The following is a 15,112-nucleotide window of genomic DNA, read 5'->3' as shown; positions in this document are numbered from 1 at the left end:
CAACAAATATAGAAATTCACTAATCATTAAAATCTACAATCGAAAAAATTCAAGAAATATCATCAGATTGTGTACATTCAGTTTAGGTATAATTTGAAGATGGTGGAAGCCCTATGCTTTCCTCTGGCAGATTCTAGACAAACCATTTTATCGTGATCATTAACTAGTACGTGCTTCTCATATCTAACATATAAAAAATATGAAAATTCAAATATCATTCAAGTCTAAAGCTAAAACACAATTCAAGAGTGAAGACGTACAATTTTGATGTAGTTAGAAGATGCTCGCCAATCTACTGCAATCCTTTGCGTTGCTCCAGTTCAATACTTAACACACAGTCCACATCATAATTGACTTATAATCTATTTTCTCAAATTCAACATATAAAGTACAAAAAAATCACAAATAATGAAAATCTAGATTGAAAGCACTTTAACAAATATAGTGAATAACTCTAATATCCACATAATTTCACAATCGCTAGCTATCAACCTATCGCAACCTTCTTTTCTTCTCAATCTCTTAGAAATATATATATATATATATATAAAAATCGACAGATAAAAAAATAAAGAAATTGACTAAAACTTGAGTCAGCAGTGAAAGGAGCACCTGACAGTTGATTGGGTGGGCGAGCTCTGCCTGGCTGAAAGTCAGAGTACGACTGTTACTGTAGTCAGTGGGGGTAGCGCAAAAAAGGGAGTCCAAACTTCAAACGCCTTTTTATGCTTAGCCAATCCGGTTGCTTCTCTTGTTTGAAATGTGGGCCCCATGACAATCGGTATCACCGAAAGAAGAGGGTATTTCTGTCATTTAGTAACCCTCTAAGAAACTGAAATTCACTGTCAGTCAATTAAATAAATGACACCAGAATATTGACCGTTAGATTTTATTAGGAGACCACCTTGTCAAAAAGTTACAGCAATGACGACATAGTAATATACATAGCACTCACGGAGGTCAAAATAGAGGTTGATATATATCAATATATGATCATAAAAGTGAAATGTGTGCTTTTTTGTGGAATTTAATGCGCTGATGACGACAGTTTTCTTTTCTTTTTTTTTTTTACTTTATTTTTAAAAAAGAGTCTTTTTTTTTAATATTTTTGAATGACAGTTTTTTATTCGATGCCAGCAAATACTCTTTTTTGCTTTCAATAGTTGTCATTCTTATACAACGACAGGTTAACCATGACCTTACATTTCATTGTCATGTTCCATTTTCTGATTACGATGAGCCTGGAATTCCTGTGGAGCATGGACATTAATATTTTATTATATATATGTATATGAATTCTCATGTGAAGTATTAAAACGATTTCTTAAAATGAGATCCTAATTTTTAAAATTCAAAATATTTTTCTTAATTTGATAGATATATTTGTATTTTCATCGGTGTTACGAAACTGACGATATGTTTTTTGACGAAACAAAAGTCAAATTATACATAAAAAGTGTATGATAATTTTGGATCATTGGATATAAAACAAAAGATATTTCATACATTTTTTATGCTGTATTTGATTTTTGTTTCAAACAAAAAATATATCGTTGGGTTCGTAAATCGATCAAAATACAAATATATTTTTTCAAATGAAAAAAATACCTATGCATAGGCCCGTGACTTTGGTGATTTATGGGCTGCAAATCTCAGCCGTTGGATCATTCCAACAGCTGAGATTAAAGCAACCACTTGAAACCCAAAATCACCAAATACCCACCCGATCCAATAGGCAACCCCCTTCTTCCTCGCTAAGCTCCACAAGTGTATGTTCCTCTTGTTATCCCAGAACGTAAAAACGACATATCAGATCTTTCACTTTTGTTAGATCTCTTGTTATCCTAATGCCAACTGGATCGAATTCGTCGTTTTATTATTTGATTTTTGGCAACATATTGAAAGTGACATTGATAAAGCAAAGTAAGGACTTCCCTAGAATTTTAGAACTCAGCCGTGACAGAGAAGGTAGTCAAAAAGGGTACGCCAAGCTCCAATAAACGCATATTCCTCTTTCTCCTAATCATCAAGAGAAGGAAGAGGAACTTCAACGAAACCCTCTCCTCCTCCCTAATTGGTGGCCAACATCTGCTTGGTGAAAGGCCCACGTTTCTAGGCAAGACCCAATCGAGCTTTGATGCAGACTCTAGGAAGACGGAGGAATATGTTTGGTTTTGTGTTTGCGCAAGGATGAAGGGGGCTATGTCTCTGGATCAGGTGGTATTTGGGGTAAAAATGATTGCTTTAATCTCAGCCGTTAGAGTGAGATCCAACGGTTGAGATTTATAGCCCATAAATCATCAAACTTTAAGGGCCTGTGTATTAGAGCCTCCTTATATATATATAGATATATAGTTATTAATTATTCAAATAAAATAAATATCATCGAAAGATATTTTGTAAAAATTTAATCATGGGTATAAGACATTTAAGTTTGACTTGCAACAGAATATGGGTAAGGCTGGATGTAATTAAAGTGTCATATTTTGTTTTGTTCGCATAAAAGAACTGTATTTAAGAAGCGGAACAAGAAATTATAGTAAATAATGAAAATGCACGAAATGAAAGTAATTGAGCAGGAGCGCACCTACAATCTACAACCATATATATTTCATGTAATTAAGGTTATAGAGTGTAGTATCCCAATTTTATTCGGCCTATGACATACAATCTTCTACTTCTGGGTCTCAAATCGGCCCATGACGTGTAAGGTTTTACGTGTGGGTCAACAGGAGCAAATCCACGTTCAAGAGGCCTCCCACGAGCTTCTGGAGCCCATTCCTTTGGGAGTGGGCTAGGTCCATCAGACGACCTAGTCCCTCAACTCAAAATTTCCTCATTTCCTACTGAATGAAGGATAGGTTTCCATCATGTGATGTGACTACTAGGTTGAAAGAAATGTGGGATCATATACAAAAAGGGGGACAAGCCTCATATCTAAAGGGGATGCTATAATAAGGTTATGAAAAATAGAGGGGACAAGAAGAAAAAAGGAGGAAAAGTGAAAAGCCCGAATCACCAGAGGAGACTTCAAAAAGGGAAAAAAACAAGATCAAGAATGGAGCGAAAGCGATCGTCGATAAAGAGGGAAGAGAAAGAATACGAAAAGAAGGAATAAAAGGTAAGGGCTCATATCTACCCCAAAACACCTCAGGTAAGTATACTCTACAGCTCATCATGTAGAATAGTTGCATAAAAAAAGAGAATACTCTTATGACCACAAGATTCATCAGGAAGGTGGGAATTAGACGGTATCTTGCATACTCACATCTCATATCATGCATCCATTACGCATCCATATCACGATCGCTCTCACACCATGATAGACGATTTGTATGAACTACATATGCTTGTGTCCCCTGTTTATCGCTCGGGAAAAAATAGTTTTTCAAGTCTAGCTTTCTTTCACGTCATTTCTGTCATCCACACATATTTATGGTACGATAGGCGTTTATCTTACCTATTCATCCTTCATCTAGAAATAGTCAACATCTCACAAGTCTAACATTCTCCTTCTATTCCTCTATCATCCTTTCATCCCTCATCCATTCAAATCCCGCAAACGTCCGTATCATAGAAGATGGTTGACCTGCACCAAAAAGTGACAAAGAAACTACCCAAGTGTTGGGCGATCATCAAGTAATAAATTTGGATGTCTAGAGTTGAACCACAAGGAAACAATACTGAGTCGAATGGATTTTATGCAACAACTAGTAGGAGAGCTTATCGCAAAGAATAAAGAATTTTGTATAGAAATTTAAAAAGGCCGAATGACTTGGTAGCATGAAAAATTATATCAAAACTAATGATTTTAGACAACTATGAATGAAAACGACCTAGCCCCTAATCCATCCCAATAGACATGCAATTTTCATGTTCAAGGCAATAAGCAAGTAATCACACAAGTTTAATTGGAAAAGTAATTTTTGATGACTTCAATTGAAACATGACAAGACCTCGAGTTCATTGATTTATGATGAAAGCTTAAGAGTAGCGCACTTAATTTTCAATCAAAAGACCTAGCCTAGCTAACATCCTAGTTCCACACTCAAAAATCAATTCACCATAGCATAACCATATCCATTCCATAAGTACCAAACTACTTCCAATTAAGACTCATATAATCACAAAACATGCAATCAACAAAGTTAAGAATTGGGCTTTGAGGACATTCATACATACATGCTAAGACATTGAATAGCAAGATTATCGATGAAAGCTTAGATTACAACACACTGAATTTTAGGGATTAATGTTCCCAATAGCTTGGCTTAGTTGGTAATCTAGTTTCACACTCCAAATCTCCTAATCATAACATTAACATGCTTGTTTATAATTATCCAAATCAAAAACAGCAGTCAATCATATAAAACATCAAAATATTTAGAACTACAAACCATACCTTAAACAGTCCAACCTTGCAATTACCATTAAGAGATTAAAGACTAGATAAAGAGATTAGCCACTCATGATTTTCTATAATTTTATTGGTTAATATTAGTGCTTACACAAGAATCAATGAGAAGAAAACTAAAAAAATGTATGAAAGCTTGAGATAAAACTATTTTATTATTGCAGGGCTAGCTATGAAAAGAAATGAAGCAACTATCAAAAGATTCCAAAATAACTCTTAGAGTCGGGTCATATACTATCTCCTAACCCTAATAAGTCCTAACTACCTGTACAAAATGAGTCCCAAAGGTCTTATGTTTTATTTTCCAAGTTTCCTTCCAAAACACTGCTCATGGGTCTGTTGGTCGACAACCCATTTGGATGGGTAAGTTGGTCATCCGAACGACCTTGGAAAAACACCACCTTTTTCTCCAAATCATTTAACGTTTGTAAAATTTGATCCAAAAATAGCCACTTTGCTCCCGTTTTCTACAAAATCAATGTGAAACGCTCGTAAGAGTAAAATTATACTAAAACACAAACACACACATTAAGTAGATACTAAAACACCCTCATTAAAGGATGTTGGAACCTCAATTTAGAGGTCCAATCACAACTCCCAATTTAGATGTTGCTAGTCCCTAGTAATGCAAGCACGATCTAAATAAAATTAAATAAAAACTAACACACTTTCGTAGTCATTGCGGTTGCATTTATCACATGCAACAAAACTTTATACCCCTAGGTCACCTTAGTGGACAAGTTGTAGTCTCGTGAGGGTTTATCAGAGCGATACCTACAAATACTTTCTAAGGGATCCACACTTACTTTGAGAGCTCAACTAAAAATTCTTGAGTTCAAATAAGCAAGAGATAAAGCTAATTCTCCAATTCTCCACTAGTCAATACATGCAAAATTGTTGGACAAAAAATCTCACTCCCCTCAAAGATGACCAAGAACATTTTATAATAAGAAAAATATAAGTGCAATCAAACAAGTTTTCTTAGTAAATTCACACAAACACAACCTTGTTATGGATCCTTCTAATGTTCATGAGCTCTCAACCCCATATTGCAAACATAAACATAAAAACGTTGTAATAGGTAGATGACCTACACAATAGAGTATAAAACCAAGTGCATGAAAGATGATTTTGGATGGACGTAGCTTTGTGGAACAAAATTACCTACAAGAGCGGCTTTAGCATTCATCAACTTAGTTGCTTACCATAGAATCGAACTCATCACTAGGTGTAAAGGGTTGTAACATGGTTAAGGGAAAAGGTAGGCCAAATTTGGATCTAGGTAACATGTCACAAAGTTAAGTGCAAAATGTGAAATTTTGTCTCATTCCGTTACCACTTTTCACACACCCCCATGTAAACATGTTTTTTCAAATAAGCAAGAGATAAACTCTTTTTTTATTTTGGATGTAAATTGTACTATGCCATCTTGTCCCTTCATTTTGAATCAAAGACTTCAAAAGTGATCCCTTAGTCAAGGATCTTGTTTGATTGCACCAACCTAACTTTCTTGGTAGCACATGTCTTGAGTGAAAATGTCAAGGATCTTGTTTGATTGCACCAACCTAACTTTCTTGGTAGCACATGTCTTGAGTGAAAATGTCAAGGATCTTGTTTGATTGCACCAATCCTAACTTTCTTGGTAGCACATGTCTTGAGTGAAAATGTCAAGGATCTTTTTTTGATTGCACCAATCCTAACTTTCTTGGTAGCACATGTCTTGAGTGAAAATGTCAAGAATCTTGTTTGATTGCACCAACCTAACTTTCTTGGTAGCACATGTCTTGAGTGAAAATGTCAAACAAGAATATATCACTAATGATAGAGAGGACAAGGTTTGTCCCACATGTTTGAAAAGAGTTGTATCTCCATGAAGACCACAACCAATAGCCTCAATGTTGGATTCATTCAACTTGATTAAATGCCTTAGTGGAAAGTTGGCAAATATAGGATTTTTCATAGTTTCCTAGAGCTCCAAGCTCATTCTTAGAAACAGGACTTCGACCACTCTTGAACATACTGAATTCTGAGCCATATGAGACCACAATGATGATTAACCTACATGGAAATAGGAGGTAGAACTCCCCAATTGCATGTAAGCTCAAAGAGCTTCATATAGAGCGCATAGGTTAATTACATTAGAAAAACAACCCAAAAAATTCATATTACTGCATGATAAATCATTTTATATGTATTAGAATGTCCATGTAAAATTTCATAACAATCGGAAATCGTTTGGTCACTCAACCAAGCAATTAGATCACTAATAGTGAAACCGATAAATTTTAAGTGTAAATTCAAAGTCATTTTGCAAACTCAGTGTAAATGACCTTTTCTCTTGAACTTTAATAAATCAAATATGTTCATAGTGATGAAACTAAGATGCACACGAAATTTCATTTAAATCGGAGTTCATTTGGTTCACCACGTTCACAAAGAACACATATGTACAAAATTAGGTAAAACCTAGTTTTGGCGGAATTTAAGCATATGACCAAATATATATTTGATGCACTTAATTTCTCATGATTATAGTCCTAGAACATATATTAAACCTTCATGTGCATGTGGTTCAAGTTTCAAGTCATTTGGACCTAAGTTGGTTAAGATATGATAATTGGAAAATTAATGCTCTAACTTATTCCATGTATGTTTGTTTTCAAAACTTAATTTCCAGCACTATCTCAAAAATATATAGTCATTTAAATTCAATTCATATAAATCAAATATTGCTTTAATGTTTCATTATCATTTATAAATGATTTAATATCATCAAAATTAGACATATAGGACCATAGGTCCAACAAACCCATGGGCCTTTCACTCATTCAGCCTACTTGAATACTTCTCACATACTTAGCCCAGCCACACACAAAACACTTCTCACACACTCCAGTCCATTTCTCTCTTATACCACTCACGCACGCAGACACCACCGTCATCACCTTGTGCACCATCATCTTCCACGATTCCTACGGACCAGGTAACGTCTCTTCTTGTGATTAATTCCTTCTACTGCAAACTCTCTGGTATGGCATCCGTTCTGTGTTTTCAATGTGTACTAGACCTAATTTATGGTCTATGAATTCCAAGGGAATTGCGTACTGAATATGTCTTTGTGCTGCTGTCTACATATGCATACATTCTTTCCCTTGTTTCACTGAGTATTGATGGTTCATTTGCGGTCTACATTGTATGCTGACATTTGTAATTCTAAGTTGGGCACAACGTGTTTGATACAATGTCAAGGAGAACCATTCTCTTTCTTTAATAGGGAATTTCTCACACTTTATGTGCTCACTTTTTCATTAGGAAATTGACCTCTATTTAGTTCTCAATTGTGTTGGATGATTATATCTAATATCTTGTTTTAACAGTGCCGAAGAACTTTCTTGGTCTTGTTTTGAAGTGCGTTATTGTGTCACAAATGTGCTAGTGTGCATTTAACATGGCAGAGTTGGATGTTTGCCCTTACATTGTTCTGGTGGTGCTGTGCTTTTTGTAATCTCTGTGCCTATTCTCATATATATATATATATATATATATATATATATATATATATATATATCCTTGTTTTTCAGGTCTAATGGGAAAGCGCAAAGCTGTTTCTCCAACTACCACTTCATTCAAAAAGGGTACTGATATTTATACTGAGGCTCCTCTTGAAAAGGAGACACGCATTGCTACTAATGTGCGTGCACTACCTGAGCACCAGGAACAGTGGCGTACCTGAGTTTACAGGGGCCCCGGACGAGCTCTAGAAAAGGGGCCCGCGTTTTCTTTTTTATTTATTTTAAAATCAAAAAATTTTCTTTTATTAGTTTTTTAATTGAAATATGTGGAGAATTGTTAGTTTTTAATTGGTTTTTTGTGTTTAGATTAATATAAAATCAATATTTTTTAAAAACTTTGGGGCCCTGGGGATTTGGGGGCCCAGGGCGACCGCCAGTGTCGCCCCACCCCAGGGCCGCCCCTGACCAGGAAGCAATTCAATATCTCACCACGCACTCTCTTAAGTATCTCTTGGATCCTGAACCCAGTGATCAGTTGCGCGTGTATTCAAAGGCAGTGTGAGCTTTTTACCAAACACTTCTGAAGTTCCGGGAGAGGAACACGAGAGTATGACTGACAATCCAAAGTCGTACTCCGTAACTATTGAGCAGCAAATTATTCAGTTCTCTACTACGGACCTATGTGAGTTAATCGGGTTTCCTCTGGAATTTGTTCCCAATACTGGGTTTCAACGGTCCACAGTTCCATTTATGGCTGATATCATTATGGCTCTCACCATTGAGACATATACTGGCCAGTGCTTTGTGACATGTTCCCAACTTCCAAAATATGTGAGACTTATTGACACAGTTGTCAAGAGGAATTTGATTCCTATAGGACATGATCAGGAACGGCGGGGTCCATTCTTAGAGGTTTTATATGCTATGCTTAAGAAAGAGTGGTTTGACATCGGTGAAGTCTTTGTGGAACAAATGCTTTTGGTTAAAAGCAGGTTGGAGAATCAGTCAAACCAGTTTCTTCTTTTCCCTCGCCTTATTACTCGGTTGCTGCAGAAGCATGAGATTACTTTGCGAGAGAAGCCGGCTGCTGATTTCCCTATGGACACCCTCTCTATGAGCTCATGGAATCTGAGCCGATCATATATGGACAGGATTGCCTTAAGAATGAGAGGTGCTTCTAGTTCTTCTCACGGGAGTCCTGGTGCACCTACTTTGATTGAGCAATTTGAGACCTTGGGTACTGAACTTCGTATTGTTGCTGGGGAGCAGGCCAGCTTACGTGCTTATGTCATGAATGGATTTGAAGACGTACGGACAGAGCTGACACTGCTTAGAGCTAGCCAGGAGGCACTTATGGTTTTCTTGGGGTGCCCACCACCCGATGTTCCACCTCCACCGTGATTACTATCAGGTTGTGTTGTTCCCCCTTTTGTGTTGTTTTTTTGTTTATCTTTTCTGCATTGGGGACACTGCAATATCTAAGTGTGGGGGGTGACTTTTGGATTCAAGATATGATATATATTAATTGCTATTTGCTTGCGATGGGCATGTGTCTGACTCTCTTTTGTTAGCAGTATGTGGTTAAAAAAAATAAAAAAATTGTGATGTTTGTGGGTATCGTCCTGGTAAGCCCTCACGAGACTATAACTCGTCCACTAGGGACACCTAAGGGTTTAAAGGCTTGTGGTATGCGCTAAATACCATCGTGATTCCCCACGACAACGGGCTATTAGGATTAGTTAGAGTCTTTGTTTGGGAGTTTTGGATTCGATGCTTCTTCACAATGATGAAATTAATTTGTGCCGCTCAATTACTCTAAAGATGGTTTGCTTGAATTTTTGATTTGGAGATTAAATATGTCGTGAATCATTAACTTGCATGTGAAGTCAAGAAATTACATGGTGTATTCATCACATACAAATTGTGGAGACTTATACCTAGTGAGATTTTGAGCCAATCGTTTATTTTGAGGGATTTTGTTCTACTCCATAATTTCTTTCGTGCTTAAACTTTTCTTGAAATAGATCTCATATTCCTTGTTTTGATTGCTTGCCAAGAATACATCGTTGTGAATTTATCGCTAGTACCCTCTTTGAGCCTAAACACAAGCCTTTTTGTCATGGCCAATCAACCTTACCCTATTTAATTTGAGGTTCTTTTGATCAATGAAAAATCTAATTATAACCTGAAAATCCATCCATGAAGGAGAACGCAGAATGCTTAGTAGTGTTGTCTACCAGTATGTCAATTTGGGGTAAAGGAAAGTCATCTTTTGGACTTGTTCGATTAAGATCCCTGTAATACATGCACATCCAGACCTTACCATCCTTTTTCATAACCGGTACGATATTTGCAACCCATTCAGGGTATCTTACCACGACAAGAAATCCCGCATCAAACTGCTTTTTTACTTCATCTCTAATTTTCAAAAGCATCTCCGACTTCAATCTCCTCAATTTTTGCTTCACCGGTAGACAATCTGGTCTTAATGACAATATGTGGACCACTATGTTTGTATCGAGTCCTGGCATATCTTGATATGACCATGCAAAAACATCTTGGTATTCATGCAACAATCATGTCAATCTTTTTCTATCTTCTCCTTGAAAGGCTCACCTATTCTAACCTTTTTTTTTTTTTTCTTTCTGATCTTCAGTTCCTAAGTTAACCACCTCAGTCATTTCCTTGTGCGGTTGAATTATCTTTTCTTCTTGGTTAACTTGTCTCAACATTTCTGGCGATATCTCATATTCCTCCTCCGTATCAGAGTCAGATTCAATATTGTTAATGAGTGCCCCAAAATCTGGTTTATTAGGTTCATCTTCTTCATTATCATCAATTTCAGTCCTATTAAAAATGGAATGTGTGAGATTTGGAATTTGAAAGTGATGGACAAATAAAGGTGAATATATATGTGAGAATTTTGACCGAAGACTTTTATTTATGATGAGCATAACAGGAACATTAGAAACATGTGAATATGGAAATATTTGAACATACAAAACACATACTATAGAAGTTCATCAAGGTAAAGTAAAGACATGCTCATTACAAAAACTCAATCAAATGGTCATTAGCTGGACCACAGATTATATTGTATATAGAGATTACTCTTGAAGGCTGTTGTCAGAAACTAGCAATTCCAAACTAGTCCAATTGTTGAGCTCAAAACCTGGAGGCCGAGGGATGACATGGCAAGGTTTAGCAGCAGAATTCTGATCCTCTTCCACCATAGCAACATTGAATTCTTTAAACTGCTCACACAGCTCCCCAAAAGCTACCCCAGCTTGATCCATTTTAACTTGATCAACCAGAAGATTAAGAGTCAATTTTCCTGCAACTGCCCCAGTATTGAGCGGATTGACTTTTTCAAGAAAATATCCAAACACAAAACTATCATAGAGCCAGGGGATCGGCTTTTTCTGAACATCCAGTTCTCAGCCCTAAACACGAGCAGTCCTCTTAGCCTGTTTCTCGGCCCGTGCTTGAATCTTATCAGCTCTACTTGGCCTATACCTCTGATAAATGTTCAAATGTACACTTTAATTGATAATTTATCATGGACATTTTTCATACAATGAGGGCTTGAAGTGATTATTACATAATTAAAGTACAAATATCGTTTTTAATCACTTTATATTTATTTATATATTTTTAGGCCAAAAAACTTATAACCCATTTTTCTGTTCGGGTCTTATTCCATAAACATACCACATGAAACCTAGTTCTATTCAACCATGTGTCATCATACTAAGTGTAAAATAAACTTGCATCATTTGTATATTTACATATCACCATTCCATTTAATCATCCTATCATGTAGATAAATATATATACATATGTATATATGCTTACCTCACATCATTTATTATCGTCTACATATGTACCGAAAGTCCATATATATATTTATAGTAGTAAATATATATAGTTGTGTGTACACACACATATATATATATATATATGTATATGTATACATTGGGTACCAAAAGTCCACGTAATAGTGTTATATATAGATATATATATATATATGGGTATATGTGTGTGTGTGTATATATATATATATATATATATACATATATATATATATATATATATAATTGTTTGACATCAATAAATGATCTATTGTATTGGTTTTCATGTATGCATTAATATTGCAGCTCAACTTTCGTCCAAAAGTCTTCAAAATACAGCCCTATAAGGAATCATGTGAAGACTATCATCAGTATTCTCCATCTCACCAGTAGATTTTCACTACTATAAATTAAGACATTGAGACAATTCGAGGAGATATATTTTTCTGGAGAAAACAAAGAGCAAGAGGAGAAAGAAATCACAGAGTCAGAGAAAATCAGAGAGTGAGTTCTTGAGTTTTATTCTCTCTTTTACAACAATTCTCTTACATATTCTTTCTAGAATTTCGTGAGATTAATTGCTGGTTGTGTAAACCTAGTATGAGGAACTAATCTTCTTACTAGGGTGACGATGGATTCACTCTATTGTATCTAATAAATTTGGTTTGATTAATTGTTAGTTTATTTATGCTATGTCAAGTGTTAATTAGCTATTCTTTATTGATAATTAAATCTTGATGTTTAGCTACCATCTAGGGTTGATTACCATGTTGCAAATTGAGGCATATGCCCATGTCCAATTTGAGACCAGCTTCTTGCAGTTAACACCGGAGTTACTTAGACATAAATGCCATATGCTAGGATCTTTGTGATCGCTACATAAGTTACCATAGGTTCTAATGCGTTCTTAATTGTCCTAGCCAATCCATATGCCCATGGATGGTTGCAATTGAGAATAGACGTGGTAAGTCAGATGCCCATGACTATCATATAAATTAAGGGACTTGATCTTTGACATGCATGAATGAAATGATAACTGTCAGCTAAATAATTTAAATACAATAGAGTTGGTGAAATCGGATCCCTAGTGTTTGTCTACTTGTGTTAATTCTTTTTCATTTTGTTTCCACTGATAATTACGAAGAGTTGTAATTGCAGATATTTAATATTCAGTCCTTATGGATACGACACTCGTATTTGTCACTTCTGTACAAATTGATTCGTGTACTTGCGAGTATAATTTGGGTTTGGAATCGCTATATTTTTAGCGGGTATTAAATACCACATCAAGTTTTACACCAACCCCCAGCCTCAGCATGTTTTAGTATGGTTATCGGCCTCTTTATCCCTTGTTCTTCTTTGCCCAGACCACCTCTTGGTCGGAATCCCATCTTCAACATAATCCTACCACTAAACTTAGCCACTTTTGACAAGCGAGGCTGCATTGGAAGCTACTCTTATTTCACAAAGCTAGCTTTGACAATCTCAAAGAACTAAAATGAGCTTTCAATCCCTGGGGGAGGTGCATCAATATGGAGTGAGTTTGAAATGCTAGCCACCATCCATTCATACTGGCCCTTAACAATGTAAACTCTTCCTTTATGAGAAAATTTGAGACTTGGTGCAAAGACGATGTGACCGCGCTAGCGATATGGATCCACGGCCTCCCTAACAAGCAATTGTAAGTAGGCGAGATATCCATCACCATAAAAGGGACATTGAAGGTCACATTTGCAATCTCCAATGGGACCTCGATTTCTCCTATTATCTCCTTCCTGGTTCCATCAAAGGCCTTAGTCACCATTGGTACTTGCTTTAAGTAGGATCTGTCAATTGGCAACCTATCAAAAGTCTCTTTCGGTGGGATATTCAGCGACGACCCATTGTCAATGAAAATACTTGCGACTTCAAATCCCTACACATGGCAGAAATGTGCAAAGCCTTGTTATGTCCCATTCCCTCATCTGGAAGCTCTTCTTCAGTGAACGACAACAAGTGAGTTGCAAGCACATTTCCCACGATCCCATCAAAAGAATCGTTTGATATTTTTTCTAGCACATAAGCTTGATTCAACATTCTCAACAATACTTTACGATGTGGCTCTAAGCTCATAATTAATTCCAGAATAGAAATCTTAGCAGGGGTCTTTTTCAGTTGATCTACAATCATATACTCACTCCGACGAATAATCTTCAGAAACTCTTGAACTTCACCCTCAGTTACTACTTTCTTCGCTTCTTCACATACGATTGGATCCCTCTCGAATCTTTCAAACTTTCCTCTGCTCCCACAACGTCTTTTCCTTTCCTCTATCTTTCATTTTCTGCTCCTAACACTGGATTACTGCTTGACTTTTCTCGAGAGTGAAAATGTCCACTTCGGGTCATCCCACTAACTCCTGAGATGTTATCCACAGAAACCCCAGGATCTTTTTGCTCATATATCCATGGAACAACTTTATTACTCGTATAGACAGGCTTTGGAGGAAGAGAACTCATGGTAATCGGTTGATCTTCTAGAAAGTATTGTAAAACAATTGGCCTTGCACGCCTACCAGGCGTTGGTCCTTTGTAGAACTCATCCCCGATAACATTGATTGCTTTTGAACTACTTGACTTCACCCCAAACATTATTTTCTTGCCATCAATCAAATCTTGTATCCTCTTTCGAAATTGGAAACAACTGTCCAAAGAATGTCTTCGCGCGCCCTTATGGAATTTACAAATTTTAGTTTCATCATAATCATCATACCTTAGCACCAAGTCCAGCTCTTCTCTTTCGATAAATTTCTCTTTTTCCAGGGCATCCAACACCAAAGTAAAAGGCATTGTTACCTCAACAATTGCCCTCCTAAACTCACCCGAGTCCTCAATAGCATTGGTGCCTCTGTTCCCATTATCAGACAGAGGATTATGGGTCACATGGGGTTTCTTGATTCCGTCGAAATTCAACCATCCAGAATCGACCATATTTTGCATAATCTTTTTAAAAGTCAAACAACTCTCAATTGAGTGTCCTGGCGAATCTCCATGATAAGCATATGTTACCTCAGGGTTGTTCCAAGGAAGATAAGGTGGATTATTGGGTCCTCTTCTGGGATAGGTGCAATGGTTGACTAGGATAGTAATTTGGCGTAACATTGACTATAAGTCATGGGTATAGGAGTGAATTGTTCAGGTTGCCTTCGAGGTCTGGGATTGGTCTCAAAGTTTTGATAATTTTGGCGGGGTAGTTGGTAATTTTGTTGAGGTGGCTGGTAATTTTGATGAGGTGGCTGATTATATGGGTTGGACAACCTAGGAGTATTGCTTCGTAGCCTGTAATCGGAAGTGGGA

The sequence above is a fragment of the Tripterygium wilfordii genome, chromosome 13 (genome assembly GCF_013401445.1).
Source record: "Tripterygium wilfordii isolate XIE 37 chromosome 13, ASM1340144v1, whole genome shotgun sequence".
Lineage (NCBI taxonomy): Eukaryota > Viridiplantae > Streptophyta > Magnoliopsida > Celastrales > Celastraceae > Tripterygium > Tripterygium wilfordii.
Note: the sequence above shows the minus strand (reverse complement) of the source record.